Here is a 19143-nt window from a genome sequence, read left to right as displayed (position 1 = left end):
AAATAGGCAAAAAGTTCCAATGAAAATAAAACAGTCATATTCTTTACAAAGTTTGATATCATCGAGAAGGATTTGATATCATCGAGTGTATACTCTCGATACCATCGAATGACCGCTCGATGACACAAACTCAAGTTGTCAAACGCTTTTGACCCTTTTTGCCAACTGGTCGAGGAAATCGAACACTCTTCGATGTCATCGGATTTCGAACTCCGATTTCATTGATGCAAGGTTCGATTCCTCGACATTTGAAAATATGAGAGTAGACTTGCCTTTGAAGCATAACAGGTATTTAATATAATCGAGCATCCCTCGATATCATCGGAATTTGAATATTGGTGATATCGATAACAGTTTCGATTCATCAATATTTTCAAGGAACTTTTCAATAAGCTTGCTGGATAGTTTGTGTCTTATTTCGATGACATTGACCTGGTCTCGATATGATCAATATTTGAATATCGATTTTATCGAGTGATCCTCGATACTTGAAAGATTTTACCTGAAATCTTATTGGACAGTTTTGTGTCCCAATCCGATATCTTCGAAGGTCTATCGATATCATCGATGTTTGAATTTCGAGGATATCGAGGCTCTTTTCAATATATCGAGAATCACATGATTTTTCTTAACAGCTTATTGGACACAACTGACCAGATGTTCATGTTATCGAGCCTTCTCGATGAACTCGAGATTCAACATTCGATGATATCGAACATGCCATCGATTCATCGATAATTTAGTCCAAAATTCATTAAAGTTGTTAGACATCTGAAGTCCTCAATTCAATAATATTGAGTGAGTTTCAAGGACATCGATAGCAGAGTTCAATTTCATCGAATAACTTATCCATAAATCGACAAAGGTAGAAAACTTAAAGTTTTTCCTAATTTTGCAAAGTAGTTTTCTCACCTTAAACCCTAAGATGTTCTATGAATTTTTTAAGGGTTTTATATACCTAGTGTTTTGGGACATGGGATGTGAGGCTAAGTTTTACCTTCGACGGGCTCGGGCACACATCCTGTTAAGGCAGACACCTGAACAATCTTCCTATGAGGATCACTTCTCTTGCGGACTCAACATTCACGCTAATTGACAAACCAGGGCACTTTCAATCTCCCTCTTTGTCAATTACATGACAAATCACCTGAAGTCCTAGAATAACATCTAGACCAACACCCTAAATTGTTTGTACATAACTTTTTACCCAATTTTACAATGTTACTGTAAGTTTAAGCACACATATATGTAGTTGCGGCTCCCCCTATCTTCATGCAGCTGCTCCCCCCAACACCTGCACCACCATTAACAAATAGATACACACAATTTTCCTCCGTGGTGGGATTTGTTCTTCCCCTTTTTGTCAGTCATTGGAAAAAGGGCAATATAGCAATACTAATTGACTGAAGTTGAAGCATAAAGATATGAGAGAACCAATAGAGATTCAGTAAGGGACAGATGTATAACAGATAACAACATCTCTATTTGCAAGGAAACCATTTACACATACTAGGTCAAAGGAGAGCTGTGATTTTAACAGTATAACTATAAAGGATAAGAAATCACAATTCAATTTGCAACCATTAAGGAATATGTAGGAGAAATCAATCATAGTTAATATCAGCACTCTATGGAGATCAGATAATCATGGCAGCAAATATATATGAATGATCAACCAGCCATCAAAAAAATATCCAAGATAAAAAAAACTACCTAAGCTTGGCAATAATGCAACATCCATCCCAGACCATCAAAATCAAATATCTAGCCCACCCACGGGCTTATAAAACAAAAGAGAGAGAATAACCCAAAGCATGCAAGGTAAAAAAAAAAAAAAATATGTTGGCTTTGCAAAAAGTGATCACAGTGTCCATACACCTACACCTCCACTCGCTAGAGCGCACAAGGTCCGCCAGCCATCAGCAATTCAAGCATCTGTTGCACAGTGTGCTGGAGAGCGTCCATCCTATCCTCGATCCCAGATAATTTTCGTTCGCAGTTGTGGAGCCTCTCGTCAATCCCTGCTAGTCCATTTAGCAGATGGAGTTCAAGTACATGATGTCGGAGATTTGTGACTGACTCAGGTCTGCGGAGTGGTGTTTGATTAGATCCCCAAGGCGTTTGCACATTAGGCTGCTGGATGCTTGCTCCTACTAGTGGAAGACTATCTGCATGAGAATAGGCTGAAACGTACACATGTTAAACTACATCATGGTCGAACCATACTTCAGGATGTACTTTATCTGATGTCGTTGGCAGTCCTACCTAGTGTGCGAGTTTGTAAATGAGGGACGAAAATGGAAGTGTATCAAGATGATCCCCCTTGACTAGCCTAATCAGTTGCTCTAGGATAAGAGTTGGCAGACACACAGGAACCTCTTGATATACATCATACAGGACATTTAGCACAAAGGGGTTTAGTCCTGTTTCTTTGGCATCACATGGATACACGTTCGTATTGAAGATACTGTGGAGGATTTTGAACAAGGTTCCTAGATATTTAACAGGAAGTACATTTTCATCATTCCTAGGAATTGTAGCACCTTGGCACAGTGCATGTGTGATTTCCCCCCCACATCCCTAATTCATTTATACTTCCCACAGTGACTGGGATCCAAGTCACGCCAATGTCTAGAAGACATCTAAGAACCACTGGAGTAATGAGTTTGGTTTGTTGTACAAATTCCAGATGAATACATGGCGGATAATCCCGAATAATGTGGCAACAATTGAAGAATTGCTGGATCATTTCATATTGGTAGGGACTACCCATATTGAGTATATTTTGCCAGCCAATTGTTTCTAACAGGAGATCCACCCCATAAGGCTCAATAGTACTATTGAGAACAATACGATCCACGATCGTGACTTGTTCTCAATCTGATTGGTTTTGAGGTGATCGAGTTTCTATAGTGTTTGCATTTTTCCCTTTCTTAGCTTTGGAAGATTTTGAGGAAGAGAGATCCTTACCTTTGCCCTTAACCATCTTCTTTCTCCTCTTGATGTTTGGAAGGCAGCAAGGAAATGGAAGAAACCAGAGAAAATGAAGGCAAATGTGTGAGCCTTTCATGCTTCCATTCAGCTTTTATAACGGATTTGTTGATGTCATTGAAGTGATTTTGATGGCATCAAACACAAGTTCATAAATTCGTTGAAGACCGTGTCGATGACTGTTGGGAAAGCCTAACAGTCGTTGGGGAATTCCAACGGATACTAACTTATTGTTCCAAGAGTCGTCGATTACATCGATAGTGATCTTCGATATCTTTGACTTTTGAATCTCAATGATATCGAAGATGACTTGATATCGAAGATGACTTGATATCATCGAGTATGTTAAGATTTAGCATGTCTGTTGACATAAGTAACATGGTTAATTCATGAAGATTTGCCTATTTTGTTTATAATTAACCATGAATATCTTAGTTTGAAGATTTTCCTATGTAAATCATTTTATCTGAGTCTTTCATTAATTTGTACATATTCCGATTGATTTCTGGAGATCACTAAACTTGTTTGTATCAAGAGGCTTAGCTAGGATATCAGCGAGTTGTTTTTCTATAGACACATAATCCAACACAATAATCTTTTCTTCAACAAGTTCTCGGATAAAATGATGATGAATGTCAATATGTTTGGTCCGAGAATGTTGGACAGGATTTTTTGAGATATTGATAGCACTCGTGTTGTAGAAGAGGGTCATTATGGATTGCTCAATCCCATAGTATAATAGCATTTGTTTCATCTAAAGGAGTTGTGCACAACAACTACCTACAGTAATATATTCGGCCTCGGCAGTGGACAAAGATATTGAATTTTACTTCTTGCTCTGCTAAGAAACCAGACAATTTTCGATATAAAAACATCCTCCACTTGTTGATTTGTGATCATCTAAATTTTCAGCCCAATCAACGTCAAAATATCCAGCAATGATGGTGAATGTTTCAAATGGATACCATAGGCCAAAAGAGGTCGTTCCTGCTACATATTTGATGATTCTCTTAACAGTTGTTAGGTGGGATTCCTTAGGATCTGCCTGATGTCGAGCACACACTCCCACATTGAAGGATATATCTGGATGACTGGCTGTGAGATACAACAAGTTTCCTATCATACTTCGATGGAGGTGTTGATCCACACTTTTGCCATTAATGTCTTTGGAGAGTTTGAGTGTAGTGCTCATGGGAGTATGATAGGTACGACCAGACTCAAGTCCAAATCTTTTCACCAAATCTTTTGTATATTTGGTCTGACATATAAAGATTCCGTTGTTTGATTGCTTCACTTGTAAGCCTAAGAAGAAATTCAATTCACCGACCATACTCATTTCAAATTCAGATTTCATGAGATCGGCAAATTTACAAGCAGTATCTTCACATGTAGAACCAAAGACTATATCATCCACATAGATCTAGGCAATGAACAATGAGTCCTTTGTCTTTTGGGTGAACAGTGTTTTATCTACACTCCCCCTATAGAATTTATGGTCCAAAAGGAATTTCGTCAAACGTTCATTCCAAGCATGAGGTGCTTGTTTAAAACCATAAAGAGCTTTGCTCAGACGATAGACATGATGAGGGTACTTATGATCTGAAAATTCCTTAAGTTGTTCGACATAAACTTCTTCATCAAGTTCCCCATTAAAAAATGTATTTTTCACATCCATCTGAAATAGCTTAAACTTTAATGCACATGCAATAGACATGAGAATCCTAATAGACTCAAGACAAGCTACAGGAGCAAATGTTTCATCAAAATCAATGCCTTCTATCTGTGAATATCCTTGAGCTACCAACCTTGCTTTATTTCTAATCACATTGCAAGATTCATCGGATTTGTTCTTGAAGATTCATTTGGTTCCAATGATATTTGTATCGAGTGGTCTGGGAACCACTTGTCATAACTCATTTCTCTGGAATTGTTGAAGTTCTTCTTGCATAGCATTTATCCAATGTTCATCTTGAAGAGCTTCCACAATATTCCTGGGTTCACTCTTTGAGGTAAAGCAAAAATGACTATAGATGTTTTCTATTTGCCGTTGAGTTCTTACACCATCATCAGGATCTCCAATGATTTTCTCTCGAGGGTGATCCTTAATGAAGGGTAGATTGGATGACGATTAGGGTTCATTAGATTAGGGAGTTTTGTTATCTGATTTCTCTATGATGCATGAATCCACATCATCTTCTAATTCATTCAAGGGGTTATCTTCTTCATGGGGCTGGTCATTGACCACCACATTGACTGATTCTTGAATGGTGAGGGTCCTTAGATTGTATACCCTATAAGCACGACTATTCGAGGCATACCCCAGAAAGATACCTTTGTCACTTTTAGACTCAAATTTTCCTGGGTAATCTCTATCTTTTAGGATATAACATTTACTGCCAAAGACATAGAAGTATTTCACACTAGGTTATTTTCCATACCATAGTTCGTATGGTGTTTTGTTCAAACCTACTCTAAGATATACTCTATTTATTATGTAGCAGGCGGTATTGACTGCTTCAGCCCAGAAGCTTTTCGCCATATCTTTTCCATTTAACATAACTAACCCCATTTCATACAGTACTCAATTTTTCCTTTCAACAACTCCATTTTGCTGTGGAGTTTTTGGGGTAGAGAATTCATAACGGATTCCTTTCTCATCACAATACCTTTTAAATCACTCATTTTCAAATTCACCACCATGATCACTCCTAATGCGATTTATACAATATCCTTTCTCATTTTGAAGTCGCTTTGCCATAATTCCAAATTCATCAAAAGCATCAGATTTTTTCCGAAGAAATGTGACCCAAGTAAATCTAGTGTAATCATCTACTACCACCAGGAAACATCTTTTTCTGCCATAACTTTCAACTTTGGTGGGACCAACTAGGTCCATATGTAGTAAATCCAATGGCTTGGTTGTTGCTATGGTGGTTGTCTTTTTATGGCTGAATTTTATCTATTTACCCTTTAGGCAATCACCACATACAACTTTTTCTTCTTTTTTAATCTTGGGAAGTCCTCTAACCAGATTTCTTGAACTTAACTTGGCTAAGTTTTGATAGTAAACATATCCCAGCCTTTGGTGCCATAATTTGGACTCACTCTTCACAACCATATTACATTTTGTGGATAATACATTTTCATTGCTACTTTCAATAACGTAACAGTTGTCACTTGTGCGTAAACCTTTCATGATAGATTTTCCTGTATGATCTAAGATTCTACACACATCTTTTGAGAAGGTGACCAAATGTTCTTTGTCACAGATTATTAGGCATGATCTAAGGAGATTATGCTTTACGCCTTCTACACAGAGAACATTTTTAATCTTGGGGAGTCCTGGTCCAACTATCGTTCCTTGCCTAATAATTCTCACAGAGCTCCCATCTCCAAACGTGACTGACCCACCATCAAAGTCTAAATACTCACAAAAATGAGTTTGGTCACTGGTCATGTGTCTGGAGCACCCACTATCAAGATACCATTTTGCACTATTATTGACTTTCAGAGCAGTATGAATTACTAGGCAATTATTCTGATATTTTGTACCCTTTAATCCTACACTATTGGTCATGATTCCAACTTCAGTCAAGATCGCTCTCTAGGCGGTGAAGCCCTTAAGAGAGACTGGCTCTGATACCAATTGAAATTGTGGTAATGACCACTTTATTTGAAGTGGGAATATGCCAAGATGTCTGAGAGGGGGGTGAATAGGACTTTTTAAATTTTTATGATGATTTAAAACCTATCAACCCAATCCTAAACTAATATGCAAATAACAGGATTTTTTCAATGTAACTCTAATGGTTTCCAAGCCAGTTAGAGGATCCAATCATAAGGCCATTCAAAACAAAGGCAAGATGTATAACATAGTTTATGATGGATGTGACTGTGTGTGAGATATGATTCTAATTTGTTCTAGATAATCATGTAAACATGCATTATGAGAACATTCAGGAAACTCATATAAGAAGTAAAAGTAAAGAGCAATCCCAAGCACAATCATTTTTATAGTGGTTCGACTACGTGTCTACTCTACTTCCGGTGGATGCACTCAACCCTTGAGTGTATCGGATCTTACTAACGAAGGTTTCAAATCAGGTTCACCTCAAACTAGTACAACCTACACCAAGCTAACTCTAACGTGTCTCCACAAGACACAAGTTTATGCCCTACAAAGGAGCAGGTCAACACACAACACCCAGATTTTAGACCACACAGGTCAAGGATCCACACAAGGAACCTAACAGTTTATGCCCTACACAAGAGCAAAGGTCAACATACAATACCTAGGTTTTAGACCACACAAGTCAAGGACCTACATAAGGACCTAAGTTTATGCTCTCCACAGAGCAAGGGTCAACACACAGCACCCCCATGTACTCTCCTGTTGGAGGCCTTATATGAGGACTTAAAAGGGGTGAGAAGCACCTTTGACCCAATGCTACAACAGGAATGATTAAAAGGATCTCTAGATTCTAATGACTTATAGATAAGTAGATGAGCCCCAATTAGCACGTTGATGAATGTAAGACCCGTATCCTAGTCCGTATTATTCCGTAAATCTCACGATTCTTCCCAACAAATTCCGGCAACCTGCGACTTATGATCGATGTTTGCACACGACCCTAAGTCGTATCCTATAGATTTGAGTCAGCTTAATCCGAGACTTGTACCATTGCGACCGCACCATCGCCGCAGTTCCAACATCCTGTCTTGCATACCGATCCGATACCCTGGCAGGGAGATGTGGACCCGCGTTCAGTTTGAGGAAAAACACTACGCGTTTGCAATCCCAAGAGAATCTCTACAACATGTCTCATCAATCAATCAATCAATCACCTCATGTTAAGTACACACACCCATGCTTTTTTTTCTCCACAAGTCAAGCAGCCACCAAGTCAACTCTCTCTCACCCTCTCTCTTATACACCCATACATGTCAAGTACCACCTCACCTCACATCCATCACTCCATCACCTATCACCTCCCCTTACAACCCTCTCTCTCCCTCATTTCTCAACACAAATTCCAAGCTAACAAGAGAAGTGCACGTCCATGCATTCCAAGAGAGAAAAGTGATTTTGGTGGCCCACCTTCTCATCTCAAAAACCTTCATCCTAGACATTCATTTCTCATCTTCCACCATCAAAGTGAGACACAAGGAGATTGGCTTTCTAATGGACCAAGGAGATTGAATGATGGGTGCTTATTAGGCCTAGATTTATTACTTTGATGATGGTCCAAGTGAGGCCAACCGATTAATGGTATGGATCTCACTTTGGACCCTAGGTGTGGCCGATGACCCACCTTGATCCTCATGATCATTCCATGATGGGGCCATTATCCATGGACCCCATCATGATGTTATTTTTCTTGCATAAATAAGGTCATCTAGACCCTTCATTTTGGTGGCGAAAGGATCTCCATCATCGATTTTGGTCGATGGGCCCATATGTAATGGGACCCACTTGATGTATGTTGTAAATCGTGGCAGGGAGGACCCATAGTGCCGGGGTCCCTCAATCATCATGTGTCTCTCCCTCTCTCTCTCTCTCTCTCCTTCCTTTATTTTGTGGGCCACATGATGAGTGCATGTGATATCTATACCGTCCATCAAATGGACCCTATGGCCATCCAAACCATGTGGGCCCTACCTTATGGTGATGGGAAACCACAAGTATCAGATTGATTCAAATCAGGTGGGCGACGTCCATGTGAGACCCACCTTGATTTTTATATTCAAGCCATCCTTCCAGCGTCCCTGGACACTAGACGTGGACTAAATGAAGTGTGAACAGACAGTGAGTTTTTAGGCCTTTTGATGGACCGTTCATGTAGGCCCCACCTTGATGTATGGGTCCAATCCACGCCGTCTATTGTATTCCCCATTTGATTTTAGGTGTTGAGCCGAAAAATGTAGCTAATCCGCTCATCGGGCAGGCCATACCTTTCAAAATAGTGATTCTCACCGTTTAAATTCACTTTAATTTTGCTACATGTCGAAATATATTCAATATTGGACTTGTTTGGCTTGTCTTGAGCCATGGAATGCAATGGCTGTAGTGGATTCACCTGATGCGGGCCCCACATGTGAAAATCCCTAAATTTTAATTTTTTTCAAAAAAAATCATATAACAGCAGCATCGTCTGCTGCTGCTGCTGCTGACAAAGGCAGTGTCTTACTGCCGTGAACGCTGGAGGCAGGGACCATGGGTCCCAGCCATGGGCCCCACCATGATGTGTGTCATTTATTCACACCATTCATTGGGTGGGCCCCTTCTTGAAGTGGGCCCCCTCCAAAAATAGGACCTATCTAAAGCTCAGGTGGCCCACATCATAAGAAACAGCGGTGATTGAATGGCTGCCATTGAACCCTCTTGGGTATCACAAAAGCTTTGGGTCAATGTGAAATTTGTTTTTCCTATCCATGCTGTCTAGGTCCATGCGACCTTATCAATAGGTTGGATGGAAAACAAACGTTATGGTGGGCCCCACGTGGGACCCACAATGATATATGTGCTTTATTCCCACCGTCTAGGTGGATGGTGGAATCCATAATGATGTATGTGTTTTATTCACACTGTCCAATGACAGTGGGACCCACCGTGATGAACGTGTTGCATCCAAACCGTCTAACTATTTTAAAACTCATTTTATGGCATGAGCTAAAGAATGAGACAGATCTAAGATCAAGTGGACTACCCAGCAAAAAGGCAGTGAGGATTGAGCTTATGCCATTGAAACTCTTTAGTTGTCACAAAAGTTTGGATCATTAGGAAATTTTCTTTCCTCTTAATCCAGGTCTGTGTGACCTTATGAGCAGATTGGATAGAAAATAAATGTTATGATGGGCCTTGAGAATTTAATGGTGAAATTCATTACCCCCCTCTGTTATTTGGAGTGCGGTCCAGTTGATCTTTTAATATGATTCATACACACACACACACACACACACACACACACACACACACATATGGATGTACTTGTGGTCATCCATTGAGACTCATTTGATATACATGAGGCCCATGTGATTAGGCCCATTTTGATGTATTTTAAGGGCCCATGGGTCGAGACCCATTGTGATGTACTAGGGCCCGGGGGTTGAGGCCCATTGTGTTGTATTTTGAGCCCATGGGTTAAGGCCCATTGTGATGTATTAGGGCCCGTGGGTTGAGGCCCATTTGATGTATTTGAGGCCCATGGGTCGAGGCCCAATGGGATGTATACAAAGTCTATTGCATTGTGTGAATTCACCATATTTTATGTAATGACATTTATGGCCGGCCATGCCTTGGGAGCAATGTTGGTTTGACATCCACATTGTAAGAATAATGTTGGTTAAATGTCCGCATTATAACTCTCCCTAGGGCCCATTGATAGGCCCATACTTGTTGTGTGTAGGCCATCAAGGCCCATCTTCATTGTGAGGATTGTTCATCACCATATAAAATGCTTAGTATAACTCCATGATTCATGCCCATATGCATCATATGTATGCCTGATATGAGGAATGTTTGATCATAGCATACATCATTGGGCAAACTATTTACGGGACTCCTTATGAGATGAAGTGCCCACATTATCGCGCCATACGCACAGGATTGCTGCATGACTGGATAGTGTAACTCATGCATCTCGCATACATATGACTTGATCATTGTACACCCTAGCGACATCAGGGTCGTGGCCTCCACAGGCACATCATGAATGGCTAAATGGGACACCAAAAATACTTAGTTCTAGTACTGTGGGCACTTAGGATGTCCTTGGGTGAAAGTCCCAGAATCCTCTGAGGTCAGGAGATGCTCCAACATCTAAACCGAGTGGAATATGAGCACCGATGCCTATACCATGAGGCCGTGTCTCACACTGTGTCGTGGTCAGTTGAAAGGGGGTGTGGCCTTATCCGCCAGAGTGAGGGGGCTGTAAGCTAGGCTGAGTATGACTATCTCGTAAATGGGTCCGCTATTGACGAACCGAGTAGGTATTGGCAGACTGCTAGCTAGACAGATAGTGAGGTCTCTTCTACTCACTGGGCTATGTAGCTAGGGAGACAGTCGGTGTGGAGTGTAATAGACCCCAGTGATTTCCCTAGAGAGCTACCGTACTGATATGTGGACTTATTGATCCAGAATTGCATATCCATTCATTCATTCATTCACCATCCAGTCGGGCTGGTGGTGTAGAACTATTTGTTATGTCTACCTTCGCATGGCCAGGATTTCGGTTGGGCATGTGACTAACCTGAGATTAAGAGTTTACCACATTGAGTCGGACTATCCAAATTTAGGTATGGGACTAGTTTGGATAGAAGTCCCTTGTGGTGGACCCCGTAGCCTGCGATACTATGTACTATCATCCCAACTTCACATTCCAACATGGTCATTTCATTCGCACCGCATATTACATTGCATCTGCAGTACTTAGCATTTTGGGTTACTATGTTTTTTTGCACTTATATGGCCTATTCGTGGCTCATCAGGATTTGCATATTGCATTGCATCCTCAGCATTTGTTATTGTCTTATTATGTTTTGCATCGCATAGCCTTTGTACGGCTGATAACACTCATGGACTTACTAGTATATTTCTGCTTACTCTGATATTGTATAATTCATGATCTTGTCAGTATTTTTGCTTATTCCGATGATGTATAATTTATGGGCTTTATGGTATACTTAGCACTTATCTTGCGCACACACTTTCACCACCCTCTAAACTTTTGTAAGCTTATGCATGATAATGCGTGCAGGTGGCGTTAGATTGTAGCAGCATTGAACTTGGAGCGTGTAGCTGTCCTCTGGAGCTTTGATTTCGATATATGTATTTTCCTTTCAGCATGGTATTCAAATGATTATATTAGTGGATATGTGATGATGATGTTTCCTTTATGATTTGGGTATACGTGTGGTTATGCTTCTTATGAAACAAATGTACATTGGAAAATCCTCCTTGTACGATCTCAGGATCGGAACCTGGCGTATGTATGCCGGGGGCCGAGAATGGGGTACTACGGAGGCTATCGGCACCGGGTTCGGCGATCGGGATTCCTGTGAATCTGATTTCCAAGTTTAGGGCGTGACAATGAAGATCTCCTCCTTTAATGATGAAGAATCTTCAGCTCCCTTGAACCGCAACACAGATGATGCTCCAATGTAAGGTGATAGGTTGGGTCAAGGTTATGTTGGAATCTAACTCTATTAAATGTTTTTCTATTTGAGAAATAGAGTGATTCCAATCATTTACGCATTTAAGATATCCCAGCTCAATGATTTGCCATTAAAGTGGTAGCCATTGGATCCTTGAATGCGGAAGTTCATTCCCCAATCCACTCTATTAAATATCAATGATGAGGGTGGATTAAGGGATGAACTCCCATAAGAGAAAAAGGCTTAGGGTATATGATCTGAATTAAACACTCAAAAGCACTATCCTTTTTCTCTGCCAACAACCAAGGGCAAGCTCTCATTAAATAGGTAAAAAGTTCCAACGGAAATAAAATAGTCTTATTTTTACAGAGTTTGATATCATCGAGAAGGATTCAATATCATCAAGTGTATACTCTCGATACCATCGAATGACCGCTCGATGACACGAACTCAAGTTGTCAAATACTTTTGACCCTTTTTGCCAATTGGTCAAGGAAATCGAACACTCTTCGATGTCATCGAATTTCAAACTCTGATTTCATCGATGCAAGGTTTGATTCCTCGACATTTGAAAATATGAGAGCAGACTTGCCTTTGAAGCATAACAAGTATTTAATATGATCGAGCATCCCTCAATATCATCAAAATTTGAATATCGATGATATCGATATCAGTGTCGATTCATTAATATTTTCAAGGAATTTTCCTATAAGCTTGATGGAAAGTTTATGTCCTATTTCGATGACATCGACCTGGTCTCGATATGATCAATATTTGAATATCGATTTTATCGAGTGATCCTCGATACTTGAAAGATTTTACCTGAAATCTTGTTGGACAGTTTTGTGTCCCAATCCAATATCATCGAAGGTCCGTCGATATCATCAAGGTTTGAATTTTGAGGATATCGAGGTTCTTTTCGAGATATCGAGAATCACATGATTTTTCTTAACAGCTTATTGGACACAACTAACCAGATGTTGATGTTATCGAGCCTTCTCGATGAACTCGAGATTCAACATTCGATGATATCGAACATGCCATCGATTCATCGATAATTTAGTCCAGAATTTATTAAAGTTGCCGGACATCTGAAGTCCTTATTTCGATAATATAGAGTGATTTTCGAGGACATCGATAGCAGAGTTCGATTTCATCGAATAACTTATCGATAAATCGACAAAGGTAGAAAACTTAAAGTTTTTCCTAATTTTGCAAAGTAGTTTTCTCACCTTAAACCCTAAGATGTTCTATGCATTTTTTAAGGGTTTTATATACCTAGTATTTTGGGACATGGGATGTGAGGCTGAGTTTTACTTTTGAAAGGTTCGGGCACACATCCTGTTAAGGCAGACCCTTGAACAATCTTCCTACGAGGCTCACTTACCTTGCGAACTCAACATTCATGCTAATTGACAAACCAGGGCACTTTCAGTTTCGCCACGCGTTTCAATCGGCATCATTAATGTCCATTTTATGCGACGAATTGAGTGTCGTCGCAAAACATTATTTTTTATAACGACACAAAAGTTGCTGCAAAAAGTTTATTTTAGCGACGACTAGGTTAACTCGTTGCAACAAATACCAACTGAAGATTTTTGTGACGAATGTAATTTCCTTGTGAAATGTTAAAGTATTTGTAAAAATATTGTAAATCATTGCAAATAGTCGACATTTTTGCTTCGAGCTATAATTATCATCGCTAAAATGTTTCCCACAAATTTTTCCTTGAAAAATTAAATGGCGGGAAAGACATTTCATCACGCATTTCAATCGTCATCGCTAATATCCACTTTATGCGACGAATTAAGTGTCGTTGCAAAACATTAGTTTTTGCAATGACACAAAAGTCACTGCAAATAGTTTGTTTTAGCAATGACTTGGCTAACTCGTTATGACAAGTACCAACTCAAACTTTTTACGATGAATGTAGTTTCATTGTGAAATGTTAGAGTATTTGCAACAACATTATAAATCATCACAAATAGTCAACATTTTTACGATGAACTATAATTATCGTTGCTAAAACATTTCCCACCAATTTTTCCCAAGAAAATTAAATGGTGGGAAGACGTTTCGCAATGCGTTTCATTGTGAAAGGGTAGAGTATTTGCAATAACATCGTAAATTATCTGCCTCTGTGCTCTTATGAATAGTTTTTCTTCATCTATCTGTATACTCATCAATTAAACAGTTGAAACCAATATATATTTCCTCATTAAGTTCCTGATCGACGATCGAAAAGTGCGCATTATGGATGATCGCTCGATCGACTTCTTAACCAACAATCGGACGACACAAAGTATTGTTGAACATCTAATGAACCTCCAATTAATGATTGAATGGTACAAACCAATATAAATCTTGTTATCAATTCCCCTATTAACGATGGAATGGTGCACATCGACAATCGCTTGATCGATCTCCAATCAACAATCAAACGATAGAAAGTGTTGTTGACCATCCGATCAACCTCCAATCCCTTATCAGATGGTGGAAATCATCACACATCACTTCATTAAGTCTCCAATCAATAATCGAATGTTGCATATCACCGACAATCACAAGATCAACCTCCTAATCAATGATCGTACAACATAAAGTGCTTTCGACCATTACATCAACCTCCAATCATCAATTGAATGGTGAATGGATGTGATGGATGGATGGTTGGATGGATGGATGTTTGGACGTTAGGATGGAATAGTTAGATGGATGGATAGATGGGGTGGTTGGTTAGATGGATGGTTGAATGGGATGGTTGGATGGATCAATATGTGAATAGATGGGATGGATGGACCGATGAATGAGATAGTTGGGATGGATTGATAAGATGGATGGATGTTTGGATGGGATGGTTGGATGGTTAGATGGACGGATTGATGATTGGATGGACAGATGGATAGATTGATTGATGGGATGGATGATTGGATGGAATGGATAGATTTTGGATGTGATGGATAGATGGTTAGGATGGTTATGATGGGAATGGATAGGTGGTTGTTTGGATGGATGTTTTGATGATTAGATAGAATGAATGGATGGATGGGTTGGTTCGATGGATGGTTAGATGGATAGCTGGGATAGATGGATGAATGGATGGATGGGATGGTTGGATGGATGGATGGGGTGGTTATATGGATAGATGGCATGGATGGATGGATGGATGTTTTGATGATTGATGGGATGATCAGATGTGTGAACGAGATGGTTGGATGTTGGATGGATGGATGCATGAATGCATGTTTGGATGACTGGATATACAGATGGATGGAATGGTTGGATATATGGATTGATGGATGTTTGGATGATTATATGAGATGAATGGATGATTGGATGGGGGATGCAATGGTTGGATGGGGGATGAGATGAATGAGGCTCCGATGGGTCACTAAGGGGCCAACAAGATGTATGAATTCTATCCAACACCATCCATCCATTTATACATATCATTTTAGAATATGACCCCGAAAATAACGAAGATCCAAGGCTCAAATGGACGACAAATTAGGGATTAAATTCCTACCATTGAAAAATTCTTGGGGGCCACAAAAGTTTTTGATTAAGATGATATTTACTTTTTCACTTCATCCAGGTGTATATGACCATATCAACAGGTTGGATGGCAAATAAACAATATGGTGGACCCTAAAAAGGTTTCAATGGTAGCCATCCTTAACACCATTTCCTGTGGTGTGGTCCACTTGATATGTAGATATGCATTTTTTTTAATTTACCATAATCTAAAATGATATGAAAAAATGGATGGATAGTGTGGATATAATTCATACATCTCTCCGAATTGATGGATGGTGTGGATACAAAACACACATCATGGTGGAACCCATATAACTAGTGACGTCACTTCAGTAGGAGTCTCGTGGAAACAGGTTAGCTACTCCCCCTACCACCAGCCATTGGCTGGTGGTTAGTGCTCTGTGGGCCCCACCATGATGTACATATTTCATCCATGCCGTCCATATATTTTTCTATATCATTTTATGATATGAGACGAAAAAATGAGGTATATCCCAATCTAAAGTGGACCACATTACAGGAAACAGTGTTGAATTAATGTCAACCATTAAATATTTTTAGGGGCCATAAAAGTTTTGGATCAAGCTGATCTTTGTTTTTTTCCCTTCACCTGGGTTTATATGACCTAATCAACAGATTGGATGTCAAATAAACAGTACAGTGTGCCTTAGGAGGATTTTAATGGTGGATATCCAATCACTATTGTTTTCTAGTGGTGTTGATTTGACGGGACTTGATTTTTGGTCTAAACCGATTTTGGGCCCCACCATGGTTTTCTGTTTGCAGGTTGAAGATGTGTTTGGCATCGTGGCCACTAAATCAACGGTCCCTATAACCTCATTAAAGAATTTTGTCACTTTGAAGTATGACTTGCCAGGTCTCCAATTAGGGGTGGAAATGGGTTGGGCCCACCTAATGAGTCACTGGACAAGATGGTCATATATCAAAAATTGGAACTTATGGTGCAAGTTTGGATATATATTTTTTTTTACTTGTACAAGTGGGGCCCATTGCTTAGTAATCAACTATGTTGATTTGATGGGATCCACTGGAAGGGAACGGATTGGCTACTCCCCCTGACACCAGCCAATGGTTGGTGGTCGGTGCTCTATGGGCCCCACCATGATGTGTGAGCTTCATCCATGATGTCCATCTATTTTTACAGTATAAGACCAAAAATGGGGTATATCCCAATCTCAAGTGGACCACATTACATGAAACAATGTTGAATGAGCGTCAACCATTAAATAGTATAGTGGGCCTTAGGAGGATTTTAATGGTGGATATCTAATCACTATTGTTTTCATGTGGTGTGGACCACCTGAGATTTATATACATCTAATTTTTAGGATTAAGCCCTGAAATAATATTTAAAAATGGATGAACGGAATGGATGAAACACATACATCATGGTAGGGCCCACAGAGCACCGACCACCAGCCATGGGGCTGGTGGCAGAGGGAGTAGCCAATCCGTTTCCCCATAAATTGGTCATACCTACATCTCTAATGAATGGACTAGATCTTGTACCAATATGCCAGGTCAACACATGTGGCAGCGTGTGTGCATTATCATTATTATACACAACATGTGGGCTTGGCAAAGCTCTAATATGTTGAGTTCTTTAAGGCCGTATTTAATTTTCCAATACACTGCAAGTTGGTAATAATTTTTCATGATCACTTGAGATCATCAACCAAAAAATGAATTATATCCAAAGCTCAAATATTAATAATTTTTCATGATCATTTGAGATCATCAACTTAAAAATGAATTATATCCAAAGCTCAAATGGACCACACCAAAAATAGCGGTGGAGATAATGATTTTCACCGTTAAAAAATTCGTAGGCCCACCATAATGTTTATTTTCCATCCAATTTATTCATAAGGTCACACATACTTGTACGAAGAGTAAAAACAAATTTCATGTTGATCCAAAACTTCTATGATTCCAAAAAGGTTTCAATGGTAGATGTTCAATACCCCGCTGCTTCTCGCAACGTCGTCCATTTTATCTTTATACCTGTCTTATTTTTAGTCCCAAGCCTTAAGACGAGCTCCCCAAATGGATGGACAATTTGGATATAACACATACATCATGATGGGACCCACAGAACTTGCTGACGTCAATAATGCAGATATATAGCTGGTGTGTGGTACACTCGAGATTTAATGGTGGACGTTCAATCTGTATTATTTTCCCTGTGGTGTGGTCCACTCGAGATTTATGTAGATCTCATTTTTTGGGATCGATCCTAAAATGATATTGAGAAATGGATGGATGGCGGGGATTAAAACATATACATCATGGTGGGGCCCATTGAGCTCTACCAGATCCAAAGAGCAAGTGACGTTATATATTGTACAGATACAGTTTTTGAGTTTTGTGTTTGACGTAAAATAGTGGTGATTCATTTATAATAATAGTGGAAATGATATAGAGTTATCCGGACCATCTAAATAATGGGTCTAGTTGTTAAGGGTTAATATTTATATTTTTCATATATAAAACTAGTAAATGATCCCTTAAATGTATGGCTGTTAATGTAGTTGATGTGTTAAATTGTGGAAAACTCACAATTTGTGGATTTGAAAGTAGCATCTCATTTGAGAAAGTAACATCTCAATTCAGAAGAGGGATTTCTTCTTCCAAACCACGCCCTCTGCCTTTCCAAATCCATCTTTTGAACAACGCGCTCTGCCTCTCCCTCTGCCTGGTTTCTCATTTTCTTCTTCCGCCGGCGGATCTGGCAATGTAGGAGGATGAAATGAATTTATCTTTCATAGGCATTTGGAAGAAGTGGCCTGAAAACTATTGATTAAGACATTGAAAACAACCTATAAAATGCTTACCTTAAATCTTGGACTCGGCCCTCTAACTCAGCCGAGTCAGCATATTAACTCGGTTGGACTGGTCCGGTACAACCGTTCAAAACCAGGGTTGTTCCGCCAGTTTCCAGCCCTTTCTAGTTCAATACAAAGGCATGGTGAGGTTATGGCAGTCTAACTTGAATGGGGTGTGGCATGAACAGGCAGCTCTTGAAAGCAGTTGAATATAGCAAGATTCTTCTTTCATGTAAATCAAAGCTCTTTGCTTGGCCTACTTTTGTTAGGTCTTAGTAGCTGGCTGGCCATTTTAAAGATGTATACTTGGGCTATTGTCTTTTTGATAGTGTTGTTTCTCTGCTTTACAGATTTGGGGCGTGCTGTTAATTTATGAAATTAGAGGAAGAGGAGTTGTTTGCATTTCTAATCTGTTAGTAGAATTCTTTTGTTTGTTTGTTTGTTTGTTTACACACACACACACACACACCCCTCATGCTATTCTTAATTTGATAAGAGTTAAAGAAAAATAGGAAGAAGTTGGAAGTTTGAGCTCAAATATAACAATGAACTGCTAACATGCGCATGTGATTGTGCTAAGAACCCATAATATCTACAACATTTGGTACTTGAGATT

The sequence above is a fragment of the Magnolia sinica genome, chromosome 2, assembly GCF_029962835.1.
Source record: "Magnolia sinica isolate HGM2019 chromosome 2, MsV1, whole genome shotgun sequence".
In the NCBI taxonomy this organism is placed as follows: domain Eukaryota; kingdom Viridiplantae; phylum Streptophyta; class Magnoliopsida; order Magnoliales; family Magnoliaceae; genus Magnolia; species Magnolia sinica.
This window is presented reverse-complemented; position numbering follows the sequence as displayed.